We start from the raw sequence: 24,322 nt of genomic DNA on the forward strand, positions 1-24,322 counted from the left end.
AGCTGAATTATTACAAACACCTGAGAGTCTACGGTTGCATTACGAGTCCGTTAAACACCTTGTTGGGTGTAGTTTGCATTTCTACTCATAATAACATGCATGTTTACAGTTCACCTCCTGTAACACGCATGAACTCACCTTATGATCCTCACATGCATTTTCTCTCTATGTGGCAGAAAGTTGGGAGGTAAAACAAGACATTTTGGATGAAATGCCCATTTTGACACTCATCAAGTGGAAATTGCTTATTAAGGATCTAATTTAGGATATTCTGCTTGTGCCTACCTTCTCAAACGGTTCGTCCATCTTTGAGTCAGAAAATTGTTAGAGATATAAAAAAAACACAAACAGTGTCAAACTGTCCTGAAGAGGTGGAGGAGCTGTATAAATCCAAATGATTTCTGGACTTTTTGTGAATATTAAGGTGATTTAATCCCAGATAACATGTTTTAACCCACCTCATCCTTCTCAGTCTATCACACATGATTTAAAAAAGGAACAAAATAAAGTGTTAAAATGAAAAATACAGTTGAAGGTGACGTGAAAGTGGCGCTTTTATGGGAAATAAGGGAAAATGCTGCTAATCTAAAGAGGAAATCCTCACAGATGAGAATAAAACCAGACAACAAAACTCCACCATGTTGGATGTTTTAGTTTCAGTTTGGGGAAAATCTTTGGAAATGACTTTGGATTTGGAGAATGAAGGATGTTAAAAACCACTTTCAACTGCAACAAACCTCTGCCTCCATTTCCTCCCCTTCCTCTTTAACTTCCTCCTCTTCCTCACTTCCTTCAAACTAGGAGTTGCAGTAAAGAGGCAACAAAGGTTTTGTCTTGTTGCTTCATTCAGATAATTGTGCAGTGGTTTTTTAAAGTAATTTTTAAGACATATATGCAGTCATGTTTTACATGTTTGCATATGCAGTGGACTTGCCTGCCATGCTAGCGCGCTGTTCTTCAGCTAGAAAAGCAGAGAAAAGGTAAAGAATGTCTTTCTCCAGCCACAATTACAAGAACTGACTTTATATTGAGTTAAAACGTGGATACTATCAGAGAAAAACAAAATATTACCATTTATTTTTGGTCTAGTTTATTGTTCAAGTACATTTGGACACTTAAAATAAGACAAAACTAATTTACAAGTAACTTTTTAGAAAGATATATGAGCTTGGAGGGAGTTTGAGATGCATTAAGTCTTAGATATTCTTCTTAAAAAGGAAAACCTGCAGATTTGTCTGCACAAAAACTTTTGAATTTCATATTAAAATGTTAATTTAACAGAGTGATTCGTATTTTCCCAGGACAGCCTTAATTTTCTTTTATATGATTTCAACATGGTGCATTTCCTAACAATCAATAACAAATCAAATTGATATGATGTCAAAACTGGAATCTATCACTAATTTGAACACTTGACCCTCAACATCAATGTTGGAGAAACATTATCGTCATTGATAATTGATAATGTAATAACAGCAATAGTGTTACAAGAAGAAAGGACTTCCTGTGTTCAGGTTGGATAGAAACCTGGATATTTTCTAGCTTGTGGTTCTGCTTCCAGCGTAGATGTTCTCCAGGGTTCTGATCTGGATCTAGTGGACTGTAGAGCTCATCAGGTTTCCTCTCATCCACTTTGAGATCTTCGCCTCCTTTAGATTCAACCTGAAGCTTCTTCTGACAGATTAGCTGCAGCTGATATTTAGCATGATGTTTATTATTCTAGCCAACACTATTATTCTAGCCTCTGTTCTTCATGTGACTCCACTGAATCCAACTCTGATGTCGTCCACTTCACAAGTGATGAAAATCCATTTTTCTTTCACTTCCTGCTGATTTCTTTCCAAAGCTCCATTTGTTCCAGGAGGATCTTCAATGTTCTCTTTAGATGATGAAGGAACTCAGACTGACTCCACCCAGCTGGTGCTCCAGGTGAGCAGAAACAAACAAACCCTGAAGTCATCTCTGCAGACCAGCTTTAGATTTGGACCAACTGAACATCAAGCTTCAGTAACGTCTCAGTTAAAGTTTGTTTCCAGATCTGAGATCAGAAAGTTCTGGAACAAACTGGTTGCTCTCCAGTTTGATGATGTTTCCAACCTGAATGTTCATCCATTTTTCTTCTCTCAGCCTGGAAAGAAAATCCTCTAAATTATCTGCTTGATAAAAAACTGTTTTATTAGTAAAATCTTGGAATCTTGACTCACTCTTTGTGCATCAGGACTTTCACCTTGCAGTTATTCACCTGAAATGAAGAGGAATTGTTTATTTTTGGTCTAAGAATAAAATGTTTTTGTAAGGATCATGTAATCACATCCTGAAAATTCCTTCAGAGTTATCTTTGCTCTAAAGTTATAAAAACCCAAAACCTCTTCCTTTTTAACAGAGATCAATAACCAAACACTCTGATCTTTGCTTAATCTGCCAGTTTGACAAATATAAATGAACATCGCTTCAAAATGTGTGTATTTTATTACTTCTGAGTGGGAAAGTGCTTCTGAAATGGAGCGAAATACATTTCATAACAGCTGATTTGCATGTGATCAAGACAAGAAGGCAGCGGTCAACACACACACACCCAGTGGTGTGTTCACACACACTCTGCAGAACTTTGTGTTCATCAGGAGGTCGATTGTTTCAGGTTTGAGCTAAAACAGAAGCAGCAGCACTTCCTCTACAGGAGAAAACACACAAGGTCATGAGGTCAAGCTTTGTGACGGTAAATAAACACATGAATAATCTCTTGGTTTGCTGAATTATAATAAAACATGATATTTATGTTATGAACAATGAAATAATTTTAGCTTGGATTGGCTCTGAACACATCATAATCACTGATTCATTATAAAAACTTGACTAGACTCAGAGTAGACTTATGTAAATATACATGATGAAGTATTTAAATTCAGCATTTCACTGAAAAAGTAATTAAAGTGTAGATACAGGGATAAAGATTAGCATGCTAACCCCTCAGGTTTCCCATCAGCCACTTGGGTTTCAGGATGACCAACATTTTAAAACATGGCTGCTAATTTTGAGCCTTTTAAACCAGATATGGACATTAAATGTTCCCTGTTAGAGATTCAGGTTTTAACTTATGGATCTTTGTCAGTAAATTTGATTTAATTATTGGGGAATAATAAAAAAAAAAAATTGACAAGGAATAAACTAAAAATTAGGTTTTTTGGAGGTGAATGATTAATTGTTTAATAAAAATGGAAAATTAATCATGTAGGATTAATTAGATTATTTATTGTGAAATTTGAAACTGTTACAATTTTACAAAATATCCTTATAAAATCACAAGTAACTTATTTTAATTTGATCATTTTAGAAACAAAACTTATTTTTAAAGGATAACATTAAGAGACTGGTGTTTTTAGAATGTGTTATATTTTCATGAATAATTACTGGGTATAGCCAGTGAAAACCACTAATTTATTTAATATTTTTACAGATTGATTGAATTAATCTAAAGATGATTGCTCTTAGAATCAATAACGATTAATTGATCAGTGCAACTCTCTTAAAAATAGTTTTCTCTTGTATAAAGAGAGCAAACCATCTTTTCATAAAATGAAGGAATTTAGAAAAAAACACATTACATTTGTACTTTCACTTTGTGTAAAGAGTATAAGTACTAATTGAATTCATATAAAACATGCAGTTTTTCATGTTATTGAACGTAGGCAGCCTTCAAATGAGCGGTCCTTATTTTTCTGTGATGCTTCCAGTCTCTGCGTTGTCCTGTTTCCCCTTGATTGTTCCCAGGTGTTTCTCGTTTCTGTGATTACCATCTGTGTATTTAATCCCACGGTTGTCCTTTGTTCCTCATCGGGTCCTCATCGTTCTTCACGTCATTTTGTCAAGCCTGTTCTTCTGTCCACCAGGATGAACAGTTGCTACAGGCGTTGAGCCCTGGCTTCAGCTCAGCCATGCTGCCTGTTTTTGTGTTTCCACTTGGACTATTTTTACTATTAAAACCATCATTTAACTATATCCTGGGTTTTCTGCCTGCTGCTTCACCACCAGTATACCAGCATCTCTTGATAGAGTGAAGCTATGACAAGAAAACAAACTGAAAAACATGTGGATCCTGGAATAATCCTGGAATAATCCTGGAATAATCCTGGAATATCCCAGCTTCCATCTTTAAAGGACTAGAAGAAGAAAAAGTTTCCAAGGACTCAATCAGAATCGTTTCAACAAGAAATAGATTGTAGAGACTGAACTATCTGTTCAACAGTGAGAGAGTTTCTCTGACAGGAGGAAAAACTTTAGACTCTTTAGACTCAAATCAGCTCAGAAACACTGAGGAACCAGAACTGGACCAAGAAACTGTAAATCCAGGAATCAGAGGTTCAGTGAATGTGGTGTTGAAGGTGTGGAGGAGGATCAGTGAGTCAGAGGAGACTCTGTAGAAGGACAGAATGCCAGCAGGACAGTCCACATACACTGCTACTCTGTTAGAGACAGAGGAGGAGGAGAGACGAGTTTTCTATGTTATTGTGTCTGACAGAGTAACCATGACGATCAGAGCAGATCAGACTCCAGGAATGATCATTATATCCAAACCAACAGTCTCTACTGTCTCTTTCCTCCTGATTCTTCTGTAACTCACTGATATAAAACTTCTCCTCTCCTCTCACTCAACCTCCCAGTAGCAGCGACCAGTCAGACCAGTTCTACACAGCAGCTGAGGCCAGTAATCAAATCTGTCTGGATGATCAGGATATGACTGAAGCTCCATCATACATGTCACCTTCCTGTTGTCTTCAGACAGTTGGATCTCTCTGCTCACTGTGTTTGTGTCGATGGTGAGTTGACAGGAATCTGATGGAGAACAAACACAATCCAGCTGCAGTTATTGATCATTTATTGACACTTGACTCCTGAATGAGTGATGTGACAGTTTGAAGATGGTTGAATGTGAGCTGCTTTGTTGTCATGAATCAGATGAAAAACACACTTACATTTCCTCAGACCTGGAGTCAAGAATCGGCCTCCAGCAGGCTCCACCCTGAAAGGAGGAGGGGGGTCAGACCATCAGTCTCTTTCAGCAGCAAACATGGACATTACATGTCTCTCAGACACACATTGTCCTCGAGAGGGTCTTGACTGCAGCCTGCAGAAAGGGACGGACCACTGTCAGTCTCAGACCTTATATGGAATTGGGACTATTGCATTCCGGAAATGAAGGGGGCGCTATTTTCACAATCACTAATACCTTAAAGAAGCGGGGTGAAGAGGTCGATTGGAAGAAGTTTGAGAGGTTTCGCCATTGACGTTCGGAACGCTATTCATAATGGAACAAGCACAAAGTCAGCAAAAGGTATTTTCTACCTTATTAAAACTTTTTTCACATAGTAAATCAAAACGCTTTTTCTAGATTAGGTTGAAAATATAATTGACAGCTGTAAACGAGTGAAATTCGTAGTTCGTACAGGGGAAGGCAAATTTTAGCATGTAGCATAGCTAATTATTTCCGTGTAGGGCATCATTAGATAAAATCGAAAAGTAGAAAAATGTATACTTGAGAAATGTATTTTATGCCCCAATTTTTTTTTTCGTTATACAGATGCACTTATCAATTTGCAACATTGGGATCGGACAGAAAATTCTTCCCGTACTGTCTGAAGACAAATACCGCTGTCCCCTTTGCTCATACAGTGCGGAGGAGTCTTAAAGGTACAGAACCACATGGCAAGAACTGCTATGGTTCAACATAACAGTATGTAAAACTACACTTATGAATGTTTATTTTTACATTCTTATCAGTTTTCTAGTGTTTTTATTTCATTTTTAAAGGTTAATATTTTTAAATATGTTTTTGTACACCAATGTTAAATTTCTTGAAAGTCTAATATTTTTTATAAACTAACAGCTTTTTTTATAAGCTAACAGCTGCCATCATAAGTGGAACCCAGAGATGATACTGTAATGACGAGCAGCACTACTTCAATGTATTTTTAGTAACTGTGCAGCAAACTACACATTTAAAAGTAACAAAGTATTTTGTGAAATGGCTATTATTAAGTACTGTTTTACTGATTATAATGTGCAATGTAATATTACCCATTTATTTCAGCAGACATTAATAAAAATGAAGTTATGTGCACTGTTAGGTATTTTAATACAAGACAACAAATTAAGGTTAGAAGAAACCTAACATAAACAACATTTATCAGTGTATCGTGTTATAATTCTTTTATGGATTAAAATGTGATCTTCATTCAGTAAGTTTCTCGCATTATGTTGCATATCAACAACATTAACTCAAGAGTATAACATTTGGAAAAATGGTCCTAATTTTTTTTTTTAATCAAAGTTACAGAGTAATTGAGTAAATCTGATTAGTTAATCTTTGGCTGTTCATTTTGTGCAGAACATATATGTGTTATCTGGAAGCCATTAATTGTTAAATCCTACAAAACAGTTACAACAACGTTAAGAATCTACAGTGATTAATTCAAACATGCCTTTTGTTCTTCCAATCATTTGTATATTTCCTGATGTGCTTAGATAATAAGTTGCAATATTTTATATGTGTAAATGCAATGTTTCCTTTACTTTTTAAACAATGACTGGAATCATTACAAAGTTTCTTTCCAAACCTGACATACGGCTAAGTTGTTTGTGTTTTAACAGTCAGAATCAATTGTTGTTTTATAATAAAGCAAGAACATACAGAAACATTGTTTAGTTACAGAGTCATAATACAAACATGAGATTAAAGGTGAGCTGAGTGAAGGTGGAGACCAGGTGGAGGTGATGGAAGCTCAGGTGAGGAGCAGTTGCACATCAAGCCGGAGTTTGTGAAGGACGGAGGAGATGAGACCGGCGCCGTGATCAGAGATGAAGACGGTTACAATTTACACAGATTTAATTTATGTATCCAGTGAATTTATTCAAAAGGTTTTCATAGAGGAAAAAACCCAACAGCGAATCATTCTCCTGGCAGTTACCAGCTAAGTGTCTACTGCCGGGGTCCGAAGATCATTTCTTCTCAAATGAACTTTCTAAAACCTACTTTCTGTGAGTCTTTCCAGGTTGAAGCTACATTTAATTTTTAAATGAATCACTTGGGTTTTGCAACAATGGCATATTTAAGGTCTTTGGGACTCAGTTTATGAATCAATTGCAATTGGTAGAATTGATTTTGAATTTCTAACAGAATAGTGGACACCAATCAGTTTACTGATTAAGACATTATGGTAAACAATGGTAACAGTCGAGCTTGTTAGAAGTTCAAAAGTAATTTATTTGTTGTAAATTATATTCACAATGTGAATAAGAAAATATTTGCCAAATAAACAGAACAAAAGTGTTTTGTGAATGGATGGACCAAGTTGGCCAAAATTGACTAAACGTTTTACTGTTAGTCAACAATTTTGACCATCGGCCTCTTTTCATCTAGTCCTTATTAAATAAGGCAAAGGATATTCTATTTTAGGTTTTAACTTATTTATTTTAAGAGTACCATTCACACATCAAATCTATTGTTTGAACTTCAGCACCAGCAAGTATTTGTTTATATCTGTTTTCTGTGACGGACTGGCGATCTGTCCAGGTCCCTGCAGCAGCTCTCATCACCCACTGCACGGATAACCTGAGAGTAAAATCATTAATGGATTGATAAATGTGTTTTTAATATAGTGTACATTTGTCTCTAAAATGTTAATTTATGTTTTATGACTTTTGTTTGGGATAGTTATGGTGTAAGGATAGATAAATACATCTCCATAATGATTCCTTATTATTGCTTATTTTAGATTGTTTGTTACTAATATAATTTTAACATCCAAACAAAGATTTAATAAAGATTTTAAAATAAAAAGGGACATACCACGTGACAGACATACCACGTGACGTAACACGTGTATGTCATTTCCTTACTGTTTATTTGTAGTTAATATGTAATTAATTTTAAATGTTAAAAGTGTTATTGGGTGTTTTTAAAGGCGTTGTCAAATAAAATGCGTTATTATTATTATAATATTGAAACACGGCTGATACAGGAAATGGTGTCACTAGCGCCCCCTTCATTTCTGGAACGCAATAGTCCCATTTCCATATAAGGTCTGAGACTGACAATGGTCCGTCCCCGCCCCTTTCCGCATGCTGCAGCCAAGTGTAGTTTTTGACCTCCACTGAGACAGGAACAGTCCAACATCTGGATTGCAAACTGCAGTGGATGTAGGAAGGACAGTTGGTGCTGCTGCAGCACAACTCATTTCTCCAAACACAGGAAAAGCTCCAACAGAGAGGAGAAGGAAATCCCTCAGTAACAACCTGAAGAAACTCACTGAAGCCTAAAAGGACATCAGGAAACTAAGGAAACATTTCTGGAAGCTCCACCTGATTTAATAATCAGCATTAAAATACAATCAATCTAAACTCTGATCAACACCTGGATACCTGATCCATCCACACTCCCACACACAGATGAAGGAATGAAACACTAAACAGCCCTGCTGCTGAAAACCTGCTGTGGCCTCACTGTAATATCCAGAAATACAAACATTCAAAAGGAGAAGCTGCATCACATTCAACAAAGATTCAACAAGAATCAAAGATTTGATCTCTGAGCTCAGACTCACAAACCAGGGAGAGGCTTCCATCATCACACACCTCTGACAAACACCTCCAACCTTTCAGCACTTCCTCTACCAACCAGCACCACCAGGTGGCGCTGCACACATTTACAATGAGCCCAAGAAGAAGAAGCAGCATCCTGAATCCAGCAGCTGCAGTAATGGCTTGTGAAAGTGTCCAAGGAGCATCTGGAACCAGAACCAGCAGATCCAACAGTCCAGAGAGTCTTTGTTTGCATCTTTCCTCTCAGATTCCAAGCTGCTCTGAGAAGGAAATGACATCATCACTCTGCTGATGATGTCACGCTCTGATGTCACTGATCAGGAGCTGCTGGACTTCTACATTTCCAGCATGGAGGACAGAGAAGATCTCAGCTCTGATGAGGAGCTGGCCTGCCTTCACACTGATTGAGGGTCAAAGAAATATTTCCAGATGAAGTCAGACTAAAATGTTGGATTGTCCTGCTGTTGCAATCAGAGGCCAAGAAGAAGCTTCAAGTTCTTCTCCTGTTCAGCTCCACGTTCCTGTCAGAGACTTCAGCTCCTCATGAGGAGAACAACTAAAGCCTGGAACAGACTGACACCAACATCCTGACATCTCATCCCTGAACAAAGCTTTGCAGCATCAAGGTGACTCTTAGCGCCATATATGGACAGATTTCCTCTAAAGGGGGCGGAGCCTGGATTGGAGGAACCAGCAGCAGCTTCCGGAACAAACCTTGGGAACCTCTGGAGGAGAACATGATGAGATTCCTGCTTTAATCAGTGGATTCATTGATAGAAAACATGAAATGTCTGAGAGCTGCAGCTCCATTTTCTACAGATCTGCTGGAACATCAGATAGAAATGAAAAATTTCATCATTTCACATCAAATCTGTTCATCTTCCACAGATACAACTGAATTATTGAGCTGAACTGGTTCCAAAGGTCTGGATGGTAAAAACATTCATTGTTTTTCTGTCTCATTAGTTTCCAGAAAGAGTTGAAATGTTTCAGAAGCTTTTATCCAGCAGCTCAGTAAAGATCTCTCCTCTTTCCAACCTGATTTAGTCCATGAAGCAGAACATCTCTGCTGCTGCAGCAACAGGAGGAAACTTCTCCAGATCTCAACTTCTACACTCTGACTGCTTGGAAACAGATCAGGGAGGAACAGCCTTTTCTCCAGGCTGCTCCTCCTGACTCTAGCGCCACCTAGTTGAGGACAAACTACCATACAAATAAAAATGCTAAACTCTGCCTCAAACAGTTTGCTTCATGTTTTTGTGTATTTTGGTTTCATTAAGTCCTGAAAGTTGTGAATCTTTGTTTCACTTTTTGAGAACTTTTCCACATCCATCTGACCATTTTCTGATCTTTCCTCATTTGGGCTGATTGGTCTAGATCTCCATGAAATATTCTTTTAAGTCCAAATTGTTTCCCAGCTGTGTCTCTACAATTACATATCTATCTTTTATATGACATCATTAATCTGCATATTTTTAACTTATTTTTTAAATCAGCCAATCAGCTTCTTGTATTTCCTCAGTAGATCATCAGTGGAAGCCCCGCCCAGCCCATGATGCTCCTGGTTTGTGAAGACAGAGAGACAAACTGAACTCTGATAGGAAACAGTTTCAACTGATTTTCTCTCTCCAACCTCTTGGTTCCACATGGAGCTATATTTGGCCCCCTGCTGCTCTGAATACCATGTTATTGTGGTTCCAGTAGATGGGTTGGTTTCCCAGCTTCATTCAGAACCATGTGGAAGATTCTTATAGTTTAAATGAGCTGCTGTTTGAAAAGTTACACAACCAAAATGACCAGAGATAATTTGAGTTATTAAACTGTAATAAGAGATAAAATGGGGTTCAAAATGTTATCCATTCATTTATAAATGATATGACTGTATTACAGCTTCAACTAAATGTTTCCCAGCAGACTGACTAAAGACATTTCTCCCTCTTCCTCCTCTATCAGACCTTCTCTGCTCCTGCAGCAGGTTCCTCCATACCTGAGAGCTTCCAGTCTCCAGTGTGGATCCTTCAGTCCAGCCGACAGCAGCTTCACTCCTGAGTCTCCTGATGATTGTAGCTCAGGTCCAACTCTTTCAGATGGAGGGTTGGAGGTCAGAGCTGAGGCCAGAGAAGCACAGCCTTCCTCTGAGACCAAACAGCCTGATAAGCTGCAGACACACAATTCATCACATGATGAGAAAATGAGAACATTGAGGTAGAAACCAAGATCTGAACTGATGGATGGATTGGATGGATGGATGGATGGATGGATGGATGGATGGATGGATGATGGATGGATGGATGGATGGATGGATGGATGGATGGATGGATGGAGGGAGGGAGGGAGGGAGGGAGGGAGGGAGGGAGGGACGGACGGACGGACGACGGACGGACGGATGGATGGAGGGATGGACGGACGGATGGTCCAGAGTTACCTGAGAGTTTCCAGGTTGCAGTTTGGACTCTTCAGTCCAGAAGAGAGAAGCTTCACTCCTGAATCCTGCAGCTTGTTGTTACTCAGGTCCAGTTCTCTGAGACTGGAGGACTGGGAGCTGAGAACTGAGGACAGAGCTTCACAGCTTCTCTCTGAGAGGTTACAGTCACTCAGTCGAGGAGACAGGGAGGAAATATACTATTAAATAATTTATTAAAATGTCTTTTTTCCAGTCAACAATGTTCCTCTTTACTGATTTAATGAACTGTTTTATATAATCATGTTGCCTTTTGTTGTGAACTGGTTCAGTCTATATTTGGGTCTCCAGCCATGAAGAACTGAACTAAAGGCAACAAGGGGCTGGCAAGAGAAATATGAAATTCCTCTATGAACTAAATGAATCCATGTCAGTTTAACAGAAAGAGTCCAATGAAGCCTGAGAATCAAGGCTGGGCTGAAGATCAGCATCAGGCTCAGTTTGAGGATCAGCATCAGAGCTGGTTTGAGGGAAAACAGCAGCTTGAATCAAAGCAGAGCAAATCTACAGTTTCATCTTTACATGTTTTAACTGTTGGATACAGAGATGGAAAACTGAGCAGCAACTGACAGAAAACTATTTGAACAAGAATCAAATTGTTCTATAAAAGGATTGTGTAAAGAAACTGCTCCAATTTAAACTCATGTTTGGAAAAAAAACATTGAGAAAACCAATATAGGGGGAAATACCCATCTAACTGTAAGACATCTATTATCATTTTCTTCTATTATTGAAAAACATTTGCATCATAACTGATAGAATATAATGGACAGAAATCTGGATTCACCAGGATTGAGAACATTTTACCTGAGAGTTTCCAGGTTGCAGTTTGGACTCTTCAGTCCAGCAGAGAGAAGCTTCACTCCTGAATCCTGCAGGTTGTTGTTACTCAGGTCCAGTTCTCTGAGACTGGAGGACTGGGAGCTGAGAGGACAGAGCTTCACAGCTTCTCTCTGAGAGGTTACAGTCACTCAGTCTGAGGAGACAGGGAGGAAATCTGTTATTAATACAAGCCTTCATTTTCCACTCAACAATGTTTTTTTGTTGATTTGAGAGAACAATTTTATTTTACATGATATTTCCATTTGTTATGAACTGTTTAATTTTATAGTTTATATCCACGCAGAAGGAAGTCGTTTCTTTTTTACAGAAACCCCCAATGTTAAGAAATCATCAAATGTTTGTGTTACTTTCCAGTCAACAATATTCTTCTTGGATTTACTGAAGAATAGGTCATATTTTTCAAAACTTTATTCTATAGTTGGGACTCTGACCTTGAAGAACTGAACTACAGGCAATAAGGAGGCTGCCCAAGAGAAATATTAAAATCTACAATGAGATGAGATGAGATGGATGGATGGATGGATGGATGGATGGATGGATGGATGGATGGATGGATGGATGGATGGAATGGATGATGGATGATGGATGGATGGATGGATGGATGGTGGATGGATGATGGATGGATGGATGGATGGTGGATGGATGGATGGATGGATGGCCCAGAGTTACCTGAGAGCTTCCAGGTTGCAGTTTGGACTCTTCAGTCCAGCAGAGAGAAGCTTCACTCCTGAATCCTGCAGGTTGTTGTTACTCAGGTCCAGTTCTCTGAGACTGGAGGACTGGAGCTGAGAACTGAGGACAGAGCTTCACAGCTTCTCTCTGAGAGGTTACAGACACTCAGTCTGAGGAGACAGGGAGGAAAATATGTTATTAATACAATTCTACAAAAATTTATATTTTTCAAGGTTTTTCTTGGACAGAGAAGGATCAATCTTATTTTACACAGGTTTATGATGCCTTTTGTTGCGAAATGGTTAATTTTATATTAGTCCTCCATACTTAAAGTTTATAACTACAGGAAACAAGAAGTCTGGAAAGAGAATGATAAAATTCCACAATTAACAAAATTAATACAATTTAAATTTTAACATAAAGAGGACGAGTTTTGTTGCTTTATTATGTATCACTATGTCAGCTGCTGAAGGGAGTCTGTGTCTCCTTCACACATCACCCCCAGTGAGAAACTTTGAGGAGACAATGCAACAATATATAAGCTGAAAAATTAACATATATATTTACCTCATCATTAGTATATTTCTATCAAAGATAACTGCATTAACAATGTGTGTCCTTACAGAGCTTTGTTGGAGGCTTTAACCACTGGCAGCAGCCTCAGAAGAACCTCCTCTGAAGCAGAGTATTTCTTCAGGTCAAACACATCAAGATCTTTTCCTGATGACACTAAGATGAAACCCAGAGCTGACCACTGAGCAGGAGACAGTTTATCTGTGGAGAGACTTCCTGAACTCAGACTGTTGGATCTCCTCCACTAGTGAAAGATCATTCAGTTCATTCAGACAGTGGAACAGATTGATGCTTTTCTCTGCAGACACATTCTCACTGATCTTCTCCTTGATGTACTCAACTGTTTCCTGATTGGTCTGTGAGCTACTTCCTGTCTGTGTCAGCAGACCTTGTAGGAGTCTCTGATTGGTCTGCAGTGAAAGTCCCAGGAGGAAGCGGAGGAACAAGTCCAGGTGTCCATTTGGACTCTGTAAGGCCTGGTCAACAGCTCTCTGATGGAGAGATTGTAGATCAGATGTATTAAGTAATGAAGATGTATTAGATCTTTGTATTTCTTTGATCATGTCAGAACCAGAGTTGATGAAGGTCAGATGAACATGAAGAGCAGCCAGAAACTCCTGAACACTCAGATGGACGAAGCAGAACACCTTGTCCTGGTACAGACCTCTCTCCTCTTTAAAGATCTGTGTGAACACTCCTGAGTACACTGAGGCTGCTCTGATATCGATGCCACACTCTGTCAGGTCTGATTCATAGAAGATCAGGTTTCCTTTCTGCAGCTGATCAAAAGCCAGTTTTCCCAGAGACTTGATCATCTTCCTGCTCTCTGGACTCCAGTGTGGATCTGTTTCAGCTCCTCCATCATACTTGACCTTCTTCACTTTGGTCTGAACCACCAGGAAGTGGATGTACATCTCAGTCAGGGTTCTGGGCAGCTCTCCTCCCTCTCTGGTCTCCAACACATCCTCCAGAACTGTAGCAGTGATCCAGCAGAAGACTGGTATGTGACACATGATGTGGAGGCTTCGTGATGTCTTCATGTGGGAGATGATCCTGCAGGCCTGTTTCTCATCTCTGAATCTCTTCCTGAAGTACTCCTTCTTCTGAGGGTCATTGAACCCTCTGACCTCTGTCACCATGCCAACACACTGAGGAGGGATCTGATTGGCTGCTGCAGGTCGTGTGGTTATCCAGAGGAGAGCAGAGGGAAGCAGTTTCCCCCTGATGAGGTTTGTCAGCAGAACATCCACTGAGGTGGACTCTGTAGCATCAGTCAGGATCTCCTTGTTGTGGAAGTCCAGTGGAAGTCGACTCTCATCCAAGCCATCAAAGATGAACAGAACCTGGAAGTGTTCAAGCTGCAGATTTCTTTGGTTTCACTAAAGAAATGAAGTTCAGCTTCCACCAAGCTGAACTTTTTCTCTTTCAGCACATTCAGCTCTCTGAAGGTGAATGGAAATATGAACTGGACATTCTGGTGGGCTTTGTCTTCAGCCCAGTCCAGAGTGAACTTCTGTGTTAGGACTGTTTTCCCAATGCCAGCCACTCCCTTTGTCATCACTATTTTGATTGGTTGATCTCTTCCAGGTGGGACTTTAAAGATGTCTTCTTGTCTGATTGTTGTTTCTGGTCTGTGTGGTTTCCTGGATGCTGTTTCAATCTGTCTGACCTCATGTTCATCATTGACCTCTCCAGTCCCTCCCTCTGTGATGTAGAGCTCTGTGTAGATCTGGTTCAGAAGGGTTGGACTTCCTGCTTTAGCAATCCCCTCAAACACAGACTGGAACTTCTTCTTCAGACCAGATTTAAGTTGATGTTGACAAACGGCAGCAAGATGGTCTAAATACACATGAAAAGTAAAATCAGTAACTAAAGAAAATCATTTTCTGAAGCTGATTAGAATAAATGTGACCATGTTTCTTAAGACATTAATAATTATGTAATTTATCCATCATGTCATATCTTTGTAGAAATCGTCTTACTGCTTTGCAGACGGTTAGCCAGCTCCTCCTGTTTCATCATCCTCAAGAAGCTCATTGTGATCTTCATCAGTGCCTCTCTAATGCTATTCCTCTGCTCTTCATCCTCACATTCTGACACATCATCAAGTTTTCTTGGGCTCTCTGAGCATTCTGGGTCATCTGGACTTAGAACCTTATGGATCTGCTTCAGCTCATCCTTCACAAAAGTGATGATCTTGTTTTCTAGCGACTGGAATGAAATAATAGATGAACGACACATCAATGCAAGGATTGTGTTTACGGAATATTTTCTGTATTTGACCAGATTTCTTTTTAAATGAAGGAAAAATTCTAAGCCCATGCGTCAGTGTGACAGGTTACAATTCACGCCGTTGGCTGATGCTGATGCACAGACATTATAAACTTTTTGCACAAAATACATTATAGAGGCATCTAAATTCAATCAATTAAAACAATCCTTTTTGAATATCTCATGGACTGAACTAAATGAATCTTGGTACCTGGGAGATTACTGCACATTGAAGAATTATGGACAGGATGCTTTGGAGATTCAGTTCATTCCAACCTTTGGTTGAAATATCATTTTTATTTCTAATCTCTAATTCATAGAATAGAGAAAAGTAAAGCAAATGCCATCATGTAATACTGGATTTATAGTCGAAACAGATGAGCTGACAGTTTGTCTTGAGGAAATTTTAGGTTAATCCAAGTATAAAAATTTCAGTGAGTTCTTTATTATATAATTAATGGGCACGAAGTTCAGCCACTGCTGATATGTGAACTTAAAACACCATGCAGTTTTAACAAATGTTAAAACTGCATGGTTTTAACATTTGATCTTTGTGTAAGGCTCAGGAGGAGTGCAGCAGATTTCACAGTTGTACATCTGTCAGTTTCGGAGAAGAAAAACCACAGAAAAATCTTAGTAAAAGCATGCACCCTGACTATGCACAGGATTAAAAAGAGCTTGTGTGGTTCAAAAAATCCTGGCTCTCAAGACAGCAGGAGGATGAAAAAAGATAAAAGAGAAGTTCCACTGCTTACTCAAATGGTAGACCAAATAAAAGTAATATACTTTCTTTAATTGAGTCTCAGGCCTCAAATGAAAGATAACATGGTTGGTTCAGAGAGATCCCACTGGCTAACTTACCAGCACAGACTTATCTGTAGATGCAGACCAGGAACACAGTTGTGAGGAACTGTGTGTTCAGACCTTCACTGGGTGAAGTGCTTGTAATTTATATGCAGTTGCTTATTTCTTTTTACTCTACGTCATTGGGGCAACAGTAAGTGATTCTTGTCCCTGCAGAGGAAAAGTTTGATGCATTCATCTGCTGTATGTGTGATGAGATCTCGATTCACAGTTCAATAGTTGAATATTAACTAATCCACAAAAAATTGCGTCTGTGTAACCTATGTCAAGATCAATTATAATTTGATGGGTAAAATAGAATGTTACAGGGTTTCTTTTGATTCTGTAAGTCAAACTGACAAACTGCAAGAAAGTCTAGTGCTACCTTTACATCAGACTGAAAACATGGAGCCAAACACCAGATAGATATTGGACAGACTGACAGTCCTCTTATCCACAAAGTGCAGCATGAAGATGACTGTGAACAGAAAAGTAGTTGTTGTACATCTACACACCGTAAATATGGAGTCCAGATGTATTCGATCATGCTGGTCATATGGACCACTGGGAACCTCTGAGAACTGCTGGTCCACTCTGTGGTGGAACAAGGAACAATTAGGAAGTCAGAAAATATGCATCCAGCAGTTTACACAGAGGAAATCATGAAGAATTTCACATTAAAAGTCCTTAAAGCAGAAAAGCAAATAATTGTATGAACTCATTACAAAGAAGTTAGAAAGAGAAAGATGAACAATAAGGATGAGGACCGTTAACACCAGAATTACCCAGGAGACATTTTAAAAAGTTGGTGCTGAACTTGGACTCAAACAGTCCAAACTGTCATCAGATCTGATGCTGATGGAGACAGTTTCCCAGAGCTTGGGGACAGTGGAAGTGAAGGCTCTGTCCACACAGGTCTTCAGGACAGTGTGGGACATCCATCAGGTTCTGATGACTAGATCTGAGGTGATGTGGACATGGAGGAAGTCTGACATATGTGGGTGTGTCCATGTGGGATCCTCTCCTGGATGTTATAGTGAGGATTTTAAAATGGATCCTATAGATCCCTGGAATCCAGTGAGCTCACATTGTATCTGTCCACATAGACAATCAAAAGTGTGGACAGATATAATGTTCAGACATTATATCACTCCAAATATCACCATGAAGTGATATCTGGATGTGAGCAGAGAACCAGGTGATCTAAGTAGTTGTAAAGATTTAATGTTCCTGCTGATCCCATTAAGAACCAGCAGAACCTCTGATGGTCCACATCAGCTCAGTTTGGTTGAGTTCCAGCAGATCTCACCAACCACATCATGAAGCTTTCCTTCCCTGCTGAACTGCTCTCACAATGCACACAGGAACCAAGTCCTGATGGACCAGAATGGCTTTACCAGGTATTTCCCAGTGGGTTATGAAAATATGTTCCACTGTAAAGCCCCTATTGCACTGCACAGCTAAACCAGGGTTGACCCATGTCGGCCTGGCTTCAAAGTAGGTCCGAGCGTTTTTGCATTAGAACGTCCAACCTGGTCCCACCCAGCTCCTTAGAACCACAAGAGCTTTGGTTCTAATTGGGCCGGGCAAGTGGGGCTGCTTTAGATTCAGTAGCTGATTGGTTTGGAGTCAGCCGTTCATGGTTCTAGCTGGCTCTCACTAAACTTTTCTTACTGCATTATGTAAAGAGTGCTCTTTTTAGTATCTTTATTATTATTGGATTCCTCCCAAAATTCTGCTGTTACCTGGTCTCATGGTGAGGTAATTTTTTTCCTCAGCTTAGATGGTGATGAAAAAGTACAGAATGAGCTAGATGTGTCAACGGGGAATAAGAAAGTTTTCCACCGCATCTATGAGGAAATGGCTTCGGCCAGCTACATCAGAAGTTCCAAACAGTGTAGAGAGAAGTTGAATAAGCTGAATTTTGATTACCGGGCAATTAAGGACAACAACTGTTGGAGTGGAACAGGTTGGAAAGACTGGCGGTGGTACAATAAGATGGAAGCCGTCTATGAACGTCAGTTGTCAAGTAGCGGCAGAGAAAGTTCCCTCGATTTGGCTACCATCTTATTGGAAAACATGATTGATGGTAAGTTTTATGTACAGTGTAAGTCACCATTGTACATTTCACTTTGAGCCAATTAGCTATAAAAGCTTATTTGTAATGTTATGCTTGCAAAACAGGTTGTAAGGCTGTGGTGTGTATAGTCTTGTCTGTTGCTTCATAACTAGCAGAATAGGCTATGGTGAATATCAAGCTGAAGTTTTTTTTTCCTGTTCTTTTTAGAAAGTTTACATTAGGATTTGGATTCCCAGGACCCGCTGACATTCCAGGTTCATCAATGTCACCACCATCATCCCCTCCCAGATCTTCACCAAGATCTCCCTCAGCGTTCACGGCTTTCACTTCTTCCAGCTCGACAGACCAATGTGAACATGGTGCAATGGGTACGACACTCGTTCTTTCTTGGTATCGATTTATTGATTTATTTATTTCATAAAGATGTTTTTGTGTAATATAACAGTTTTACTCTTCTCATTTATTTCAGATCCTCATCACAAATGCTCAGCCAACACGGATTTATTTCTGGCCATAAGAGAAGAGAAAAAGGAAAATTGGGCAAAGCACGACCGCCATGTAAACATACTGCCAGAGGACATACGTTAAGCTTGCAGGTTGGAGAATGCCTTCTGCCTGGAAGAACTGGATGCAAGGAATCAAGAAGTGGCCAAAAACGCAGTTGTTGCTTTATCGTTGGCAAAATTAATTGAATTTATGACTGCTAATATGAGAAAACCAAGTATGTAATAAATTTCAGTTTTTCTAAACTGATAGCATCTTCATAGTAGTAAGTAGCCGTTTTCTTCTTCTTCAGTACATTGCCAGTTGGAAAATAACTAAAGAAAGCATTACCCCCACCAACTGGGGGTAATAAACAATTGTGGACCCCATTGTTTAGTTTAAAAACTGTCGTCAGGTACAGCTTCGATACCATGCTCAAATATATGCAAACACAACAGGGCTGCAGTACAGTGGGACAGGACCGAAGCATGGCTGGGCCTAACCCTAAAAAAGGGGCTTTAGTCTGACATGGAGCCAGGAAGCAGCAAAACATCATCAACACCCAGAAATGAAGATATGTAGGTGTTTTCATTAGAACAGAGGATCTGATTTTGGTAGATAATGGATAAACCTCACTTTGTGAATATAACTGGGCATATCTGAGTGCTTACTGTTTCAGTTCCAAAGATACAGAAGTCAGATGCAGCTCACCTCTCCAATGATGGAGGTCCACAAGATTTAACCCAACAACGCATTGGACTGTTTCTCTTAAAGGGTTCTGGTTCTGGCTTGACTCTTTGATGGATCCTGATAGAAAAACTCTTATTAAAAACTTTCTGTGTGGTTATGCTTTAAAGATTGTTTTTCCAATGTGGCTCATCTGTTGATGATCTGTCTGGCTAACAGAACCAGACAAATCATCAACTTGATGATCTAAATGATCAGAACCGGTCCAATCCTCCAACATGTTCCTGATCATTGATCCTCCTGAATAATGTCCAGCCTTCTTTAAAGAGCAGAAATATTTTTTTCTGAGACCAACATGTTGGTTTAAATGACTGAGAGAACAGTTTGGTGATCTTAGTGTTGAGCTCTGACATGGAGCAGAACCAGGAATCATTTCCACTCTGACCATCCAAGGAGGATCTGATGGAGCTTCAATCAGAACCAGATGGTCAGACACAAAGCTCACCGAAGAATGAGATCTACATGAGATATTATTTAGTTTAACTGTAGAAATGACTGATAATCTGCCAAATTAGATGATGTTTAAAAGTAGAGATGAAACTGGAAAAGTGATTTTTGTTGCCCGCTGTTGTGCAGGAGAAAATATGATTGTGTTTTTTCCTATGGTTTATTGTTTTTCTGCTTTGCATGTACAGATTGTTTTTGGGTTTGTTGCTTTTCTTTTTTCCTTTTTTCCCCTTTAACAATCCAAATGCACTGGACTGAAAGTGGTTGTCTAGGAAGGCAGAGCGCACCAATTGGCCACCTGAACAGGTGTCAGCAGATGCTGATTAGAGCCAAAATAAAAGGAACCTGGATGGGAAGAGTGCAGAGTGCAGCCTGGAGCCTGCGGAAACTTGCACACTGCGGAGCAAGGGGCAGATGGAACCCGCTCATCCGGCGCAGAATACCGGGAGTTGAACAGACGGCCCAGTACAGAGGATCAGGGCAGAGAACCTCTTCCCATGCCTGTAAGTAGCTTTCCATTCCGATTGTAGAGTATCGGCAGGAAATACGTCTCAACCTTGGTTGAGTTTAACTCACTGACTCTTCTGGAATCTCCAGCATCAGCGCTTAACTGGAGAGTTGAAAATCTCCAATGGTATCAAAGAAGCTGCATGACACCATTAGCATATCAATAGCAAGCAGAGGCATTTTATGTGGCTGTGGGAGACTTTAATCACATAAAACTGATGGATCCTCTGCCAAGTTTTTACCAGGATGTCACTGTTCCTACTCAGTGTCTTCCCTTCAGACTGCATGAACTCTGCAACTGTAACTAATTCAGCTACATCTCATAAATTAGTGAAATATGACTTTTTTAAGTTTATATATATTTAACTACTTTAATAGTTATTTATTTTTTATTTGTATATTAAATTTCTTAATATGGGTCCTGAGATCAAATTTCTTACCACAAACAAGCAAATGTGGTATGACAATAAGAACTTCTTCAAACCTAGCATTCCCTTCCCAACAGAACTTATCATCACATGGCCACAATAACAGATATAAACAGAAGTTACAGCAGTTAGAAACATCTCACCTCTCTGATGGTGGAGATCCAGGAGATTTAAAGTCAGTGACAATACCCTTTGACCTGTTGCTCTTAAAGGAGACACAGCTGGGTTCTGGTTCTGGTTTGCATCTCTGATGGATCCTGACAGAAATATGATGATTAAAACTGAATCAGCAAAGAGGAGCAGCAGCAGCTTCATCACCACGTCTGTTCTGGCCTGATATAGTGAACGCTGTGTGAAAAGGGCTGTGGACAGTTAGAGATGGTGACCTCACCTCTGACCTTTGCTCTGGCTCTCATCTTCCCCACACAGAGTGGTTTTAGAGGGAGGGACTCCCTCCTCTCTGTCCTCACACTGATCCATGCTGCTGAATCCACATCAGCTCACACACACTTTCTAGCTTCACCTGCAGAGGAAACACACATCATTCATCTGCACATCAACTCTGATCATCCTTTACATCATTAGTGCTGGAAAAAGATCAGCTGCTCCTCCTCTGATTGGCTCTTCTTCTCTGCTTCATATCAGTGTCAGGTGAATGCAGTCAGACAGCAGAGAGGCAGAGGAAGCTGCCATCAGCTGCTGCACTTCTACTATCAGTCCACTAGATGGAGACATGGAGCAACATTTACATTCACTGATTCAACCTGAACAACAGGAAGTATTTTAATTAGTTAATTATTAAACTCTACAAGTGGATTATTTTCTGCATAAAACTATTATAATCATTTGAACACATTTCAACAATAATATTTAGTAAAAATAATACATAATATTCATTTATTTGAAAGGATGCAACAAGAAACTTTTGTTCCTGACTTTAACAGTTTTACTCATGGAGGTAAAAACATGAAGCAGAAAAGAAAACATAGAAACACCAGCTGCTCATCATGTTGTTTGATTCTTGTTCATTAGTAATCAAATAGTGTAAATTAACCTTCAAACAGAAGAGAGATCAAACTGAGTGGAAGTCAGAAGTGATGCTTCTTCTCCAAACATCAGAAACATATAAAAAGGTTCCAGTAGACAAAGTTCAAGTAGGAAACCAAGCAAACTTACAGTTTCTTCATACGGTTCAAAAAGTTGAAGAGTGTCTGAACAACAAACTGAGACCTAATTGAACCACGGTAGACTCAGACTAATGCCACACCTGTACAGAGACAACAGATCTGGACTTTTACCTTACCTGAACAACTCAAAGTTCAAACTCAATGTGTGAAAAGTGCTGCATAAGTGATTATTTGACGGCACACCTGGTTTGTAGTGTCTTCTTTCTGAGCAGCAGAAGGTTTGCTGTAAAATCAGAGGCAGGTTGATAAAATCTCCATGATGAAATGAGCCAGAGAAAAGAAAAGCTGGTTTCCTTATTTTGCAGTATCTGATCAAACAGAAAGTAAACATAAAACTCAAAACTAAACTGTAATCCTTAACATCACCACATGACTGCAGCTGAAACCACACATTGTTCTAATGCAGATTATTCCTAAAGCTCCTATATAATCATTGATCATGATGTTAGTGTGGTGAGCAGAGTGAGGACAGTCTCTGGTTAAAACCAGGATCAGCTGAGGAGGTTCTGCTGATCCAGGTTGAAATTTCATTTCAATCATCAACCTGAATTTAAAGTCAGAGTCAGATCAAGAGCAGAGAGGACAAATGCAAACAGAAGCTGGGAGTCTGGATCATATTGAATGTTTTGAAACCTGAAAACACAGAAATCACAAGGAGCCAGAGCAGACCAAAAACAGGAACCAGGAGCAAAAATAAGCAGAATATCAAAAGGCAAGTAACCAGGATATGATGGGATTTAAGAGAAGGGAACAGCAATAAGTGTGAGCAGGAGAAGAGAATAAATACTGTGAGGGTGAATGCTGGAACAAAAGACCTGGGCTGATTAACAGGTTGGAGGAAAGAGAGAGAGAAAATGGCACAGGGGGCAAAGAGGAGAACACAACAGGGAAACTAGAAAAAAAAACCAAGATACCACATTGTAACTGGACCTAAGAAACATAAAATAGCAAGTATAACAAGAAATTAAAGTAAAAATAGAAACAAGATTAATCTAATTAAAGAAAGGAACGAAGGACTGCAGAATAACCAAACCTCAAATTCAACTCAAACCAACCCAGGTCATAACTGCTGAACAAGGAAACACGATGAATCCAGCTGAAATAGCTCCTGTCCAGCCACTCAAAGACAAACCTCCAAACATTGTAAGTGAGCTGAGCCGGTTTCCTGTCATACAATCGGTCAAACATCCCAAACTTTTTCAGGATGTCCAAACTGCTTTACCAGATCCTGACCCGGCCCAAAGACCAGCTGCCACCACTCATGTGCGCCTAGTACAAAAAGGTGCAAAAAATCAAAAGATGACAACTTAACACACTCATAAGATGGAGCAAATATTCACACCCTTTATTAAATCATGAACTAACTGTGATTAAACCACATGTTTTTAGGAATCTGAGCTAATTTTCCCAGTGAATCCAGACCTGATTATTATCTGACCTGCAGATACAATAAATTATTTTAATAGAACCTCTCTGATGGATGATGGTTTATTTTTGGTCTAAGAATAAAATGTTTTTGTAAGGATCATGTAATCACATCCTGGAAAGTCCTTCAGAGTTATCTTTGCTCTAAAGTTATGAAAACCCGAAACCTCTCCCTTTTTAACAGAGATCAATAACCAAACACTCTGATCTTTGCTTAATCTGCCAGTTTGACAAATATAAATGAACATCGCTTCAAAATGTGTGTATTTTATTACTTCTGAGTGGAAAGTGTTTCTGAAATGGAGCAGGAAATACATTTCATAACAGCTGATTTGCATGTGATCAAGGCAAGAAGGCAGCGGTCAACACACACACCCAGTGGTGTGTTCACACACACTCTGCAGAACTTTGTGTTCATCAGGAGGTCGATTGTTTCAGGTTTGAGCTAAAACAGAAGCAGCAGCACTTCCTCTACAGGAGAAAACACACGAGGTCATGAGGTCAAGCTTTGTGACAGTAAATAAAACACATGAATAATCTCTTGGTTTGCCAAATTATAATAAAACATGATATTTATGTTATGAACAATGAAATAATTTTAGCTTGGATTGGCTCTGAACACATCATAAATCACTGATTCATTATAAAAACTTTGACTAGACTCAGAGTAGACTTATGTAAATATACATGATGAAGTATTTAAATTCAGCATTTCACTGAAAAAGTAATTAAAGTGTAGATACAGGGATAAAGATTAGCA

At 39.3% G+C, this 24,322-nt stretch overlaps 1 pseudogene; it reads right to left on the reverse strand.

The window, feature by feature from the left end:
* Window positions 1-4,179: 4,179 nt before the first annotated feature.
* On the reverse strand, window positions 4,180-22,346 carry LOC129354587 (NLR family CARD domain-containing protein 3-like; annotated as a pseudogene).
* Between the last annotated feature and the right edge of the window lie 1,976 nt (window positions 22,347-24,322).

Source organism: Poeciliopsis prolifica, unplaced genomic scaffold (assembly GCF_027474105.1).
Source record: "Poeciliopsis prolifica strain line A6 unplaced genomic scaffold, Auburn_PproV2 SCAFFOLD112, whole genome shotgun sequence".
Classification (NCBI taxonomy): domain Eukaryota; kingdom Metazoa; phylum Chordata; class Actinopteri; order Cyprinodontiformes; family Poeciliidae; genus Poeciliopsis; species Poeciliopsis prolifica.